The sequence below is a fragment of the Otolemur garnettii genome, unplaced genomic scaffold (genome assembly GCF_000181295.1).
Source record: "Otolemur garnettii isolate 467f Iridium unplaced genomic scaffold, OtoGar3 scaffold00128, whole genome shotgun sequence".
Classification (NCBI taxonomy): domain Eukaryota; kingdom Metazoa; phylum Chordata; class Mammalia; order Primates; family Galagidae; genus Otolemur; species Otolemur garnettii.
The window spans coordinates 5,872,844-5,877,405 of NW_003852523.1; the positions used below are offsets into that span (position 1 = coordinate 5,872,844).

The 4,562-nt window shown below is 37.9% G+C and overlaps 1 protein-coding gene across 1 annotated transcript in view; it reads left to right on the top strand.

Annotated features, from left to right (window-relative positions):
- PRMT2 (protein arginine methyltransferase 2) overlaps window positions 1-4,562 on the top strand; it is a 42,075-nt gene that overhangs the window by 2,028 nt on the left and 35,485 nt on the right. The gene's annotated exons all lie outside the window — the stretch shown is intronic.

Below are 4,562 nucleotides of genomic sequence, written 5' to 3' on the forward strand. Positions count from 1 at the left end.
CCCGGGCTGGGAATTCGAACCCGCCACCTTAGGTGTACATGGCTGATGCCTTAGCCGCTTGAGCCACAGGCGCCGAGCCCATTTGGGTTTTTATATATAGGAATTGATTTTATATTTCAACAGATTTAGGTGATACAAGTGTTCTTGTTTTGTGGATGAACTGTATGATGCCAAAGTTGGGGCTTCTAGAGTTGTTATTACCAGAATAGCATGCATTATATCTGATAGGTAGATTTTTATCCCTTCCTCCCTCCCCTCATCTTAGTTCCAATGTCCCTTACACCTCTTTATGACCATATATACCCTGTTTAGCTGCCACTTACAAGTGAGAACATCAGTATTTGTCCATTCCTAAGATACTTAGCTTAGGATAATGCTCTCTAGTGCCACCCAAGTCACTGCAGAAGACATATTTCATTCCTTTTTATGATTGTATAGTACTCCACAGTGTATATTTTTTCTTTATCCTCTTTAATGTTGATGGGCACTTAGGTTGATTTCATATCTTGCAATTGTGAATTATGCTGCGATAAACATTCAAGTCTAAGTGTCTTTTTTTATAAAATGACTTCTTTTCTTTGGGTAAGTACCCAGTAGTGGGATTGCTGGATCCAAAGGTACGTCTATTTTTAGTTCTTTGAGGAATCTCCATACTGCTTTCTATAGACATTGTGCTAGTTTACATTCCTACCAGCAGAGTATAAATGTTTTTTTTTCATCTGTTGTTTTTTGACTTTTTAATAATAACCATTTTGACAGGGGTAAGGTGATATGTCATTGTAGTTTTAATTTGCATTTCCCTGATGATTAGTGATTTTGAGCATTTTTTCATGTTTGTTGGTCTGCCTTCTTTTGAAAAAAATTTGTTCATATATTTTGCCCACTTTTTGATGGAGGAATTATAGTTGTCTCATCTTATTAATCTGCTTTTTACAATTATAAAATGTTGTAACTCAATGGTTGTCTATTTTTATTTTGAGAATTTAAAAATATTGGAATATTTTCAGAATAATATTGCATACATCAAGCACATATTATACAGAATTGAAAACTTGTTAACATTTATCATATTTGCTTCAGAATATATGTATATAAAGTAACAGCACTGCTGGGTGCAAGTGTATACCTGTAGTCTCAGCTACTTGGAAGGCTGAGGCAGGAGGATCACTTCAAGACAGGAGTTGAAGGCTGTAGTGTGCTATAAATTGCTCCTGTGAGTAGCCACAGCACTGTAGCCTGGGCAACATGGCAAGAACCCATTGCTGGAAAAAAAATAGCAATACCATGGGTTAAGTTTACTCTCCAACCTTAGTCTTGTTCGTCTTCCTGTCTCTCCAGAGGCTACCACTACAGTGAATAATAAATTTGAAATGCACTACTACATCATTTTTTATACCTTTGTACCATATATAGAGGTCGTTGAACAACATACAGTTTTGTTTGTGTGTGCTTTTAGAAATTGCATATGTGGTGTCATTCTCTCTGCATCATCCATTGCTTGCCTTTTTTACTTGAAATTGGGAGGATTTGTCCTGGCTGCTACTGTAGGTTCTCCTATAGCATGTTCCTTCTATGACAGTGTCACATTCACGGATATGTATCTAGGTGTCTGGCCGTCTCAGTGCAATACAGTAAGCATATATCCCCTTTTATTTCCTTTTTGTTGGACACTTAAGTTGTTTCCAGTTTTTCTCTGTTTCAAACAGTACTTCAGTGACCATCCTCCTCCATGCCTGTGTGCACCAGGGTGTATACCCAGTGATGACATTGCAGGATGGAAGAGATTGCATCATTTAGTTTTACAAGATGACCAATTGTTTTCCCAGGCAACTTTCCCAGTTTGCAAGTCTGCCAGTAGCCATGGTAGTGCCTGCTAAAATTTGAGGGCATCAGACTCTCTCTCTTTTTTTTTTTTTTTTTTTTGAGACAGAGTCTCACTTTGTCACCCTGGGTAGAATGCTGTGGTGTCAAAACTCACAGCATCCTCAAACTCTTGGGCTCCAGTAATCCTCTTGCCTCAGCCTCTTGAGTAGGTGGGACTACAGGTGCCTGCCACAATGTCCAGCTGTTTTTTAGAGACTCACTGTTGCTCACGCTGGTCTCAAACTCCTGAGCTCAGGCAATCTGCCTGCCTCAGGATCCCAGAGTGCTAGGATTACAGGCGTGAGCCATCCTATCCAGCCAGCATCAGACTCTTAATTTTGATTGCTTTGGTAGGTTGGAAGTGCTTTGTTGTTATTAATTTTCCTGATTACTTGTAGGTCATGGTAGTATTCAGTTATACTTGTATTCATCTTGTTAATACCATCTTCCATTAAAGAAGAGATGCCGGCTTGGCGCCTGTGGATCAAGCGGCTAAGGCGCTAGCCATATACACCTGAGCTGGTAGGTTTGAATCCAGTCTGGGCCCACCAAACAACAATGACAGCTGCAACCAAAAAATAGCCAGGCGTTGTGGCGGATGCCTGTAGTCCCAGCTACTTGGGAGGCTGAGGCAGGGACTCGCTTGAGCCCAGGAGTTGGAGGTTGCTGTGAGCTGTGATGTCATGGCACTCTACCCAGGGTGACAGCTTGAGGCTCTGTCTCAAAAAAAAAAAAGAAGAGATGCCTGATATTGGTGATTTGTGTTTTATCTCTTTATCACTCTTGAGCAGACTTTTTATGGTTTTATTTATTTTGCAGTTTTTGGCTGGGGCTGGATTTGAACCTGCCACCCCCAGCATATGGGACCAGTGCCCTACCCTTTTGAGCCACAGGTGCTGCCCCTGGTTTTATTAATTTTATCTTTTCAAAGAACCAATTTCATCTTTGTTGAATTCTCTATTGTTTTCTGTTTCACTGATGTCTACTTTTATCTTTATTTCCTTTATTCTATTCTGTTTTTTAAAAAATTATTTATTTATTAGAGGCCAAGGTGGGTGGATTGCCCAGAGCTCACTTACAGGCCCCCTGCCATAATGCCTGACCATTTTTAGAGGCTGGGTCTTGCTCTAGCTCAGGCTGCTGTTAAACTCCTGAGCTCAAGCCATCACCTGCCTTGGCCTCTCAGAGTGCTGGGATTACAGGCTTGAGCCACTGTGCTTGGCCTATTCTATTTTAGTTCATTTTTTTTTAGCATCTTTTTTTTTGTTTGTTTGTTTTTGAGTCAGAGTTTCACTATGGCGCCCCTAGTAGAGTACTGTAGCATCACAGCTCACAGCAACTTCCAACTCTTGAGTTTAGGCAATTCTCTTGCGTCAGCCTCCCAAGTAGCTGGGACTCTAGATACCCACCACAACGCCTGGCTATTTTTTGTTATAGTTGTCGTCGTTGTTTGGTAGGCCTTGGGCCGAGTTCAAACCCGCCAGCTCTGGTGTATGTGACTGTCACTCTAGCGGCTGAGCTACAGGTGCCAAGCCTTTTTTAGCATTTTGAGATGGAAGCTTGGATCATTGATTTGAAACCTTCTCTAATGTGTATCTTTAAAGCTGGAACTCTTCCAGTCACTGCTATAGTTGTGCTATACATTTGAACACATTGTATTTTCATTATTATTCAGTTAAAATATGTAATATATCACAATGGAGATTAGAAATTTCCTGGTCTGTTTGAAATTATGTTGCTTAATTTCCAAACATTTGGGAAATTTTACTTTTTGTTATTTAATTTAAGCCTTGATTATATTGGTTAGAGAACATGACATAATCTCTAACTTCAGTGTTTTAAAATTTAGTCAGGCCTGTTTTATGGCCTAGTCGTGTGGGCTATTTTGGTGAATGTCCATGAATACTTGAAAAGACTATATTCTAGAATTGCTGTGTGTTAGTGTTCTATAAATGTCATTAAAGTGAAATGGATTATTATCAATAATATTCAACTCTATATATCTTTTCTATTTTTTTTGTCCACTTGCTCCATTAATTGCTAAAGAATCTTCACTATGACTGTAGATTTATTTGTATATTTTTCCTTTTGGTTCTGTCACTTTTTCTTTATATGTTTTTAATCTCTACTTATTTGATACATACATTTAGGGAAGTTTTTGTTTTCTCGATTAATTGATCTTATTTTTATAAAATTTCTTTTTACCTGTTAAAAACTCCTTGTCTTGAATTTGCTTTTCCTTATATTAAGGTAGTTAGACCAGCTTTTGTATGGTTAGTACTCACATGGAGTGTGTGTGTGAAAGAGAATATATATACTTATATATATTTTTTCCTCAACTTATCTTAAGTCTTTATATTTAAAGCATTTCTCTTGTGAAGAGTTAATTGGATCTTGTTTTTGGATCTTTTTTTTGCTCTGTTAGACAATTTCTGCCCTTTAATTGGTACATTAGAGTATTAATATTTAACATAATGATTTATATGATTAAGTCTAACATTTCGATGTTTGTTTTATTTGGTCACATTTCTTCTTTATACATTTCTCCATTCCTGCCCTCTTTCTGTTAATAGGTATTTTCTGTAATTCCACATCATCTCCTTGATTGGCTTGTTAGCTATTCCTTTTTTTTATATTGTTTTAGTGGTTTCTCAAGAAATTGTGATACGCATCTTTAATCTAGTCCATTCTTTTTTTTT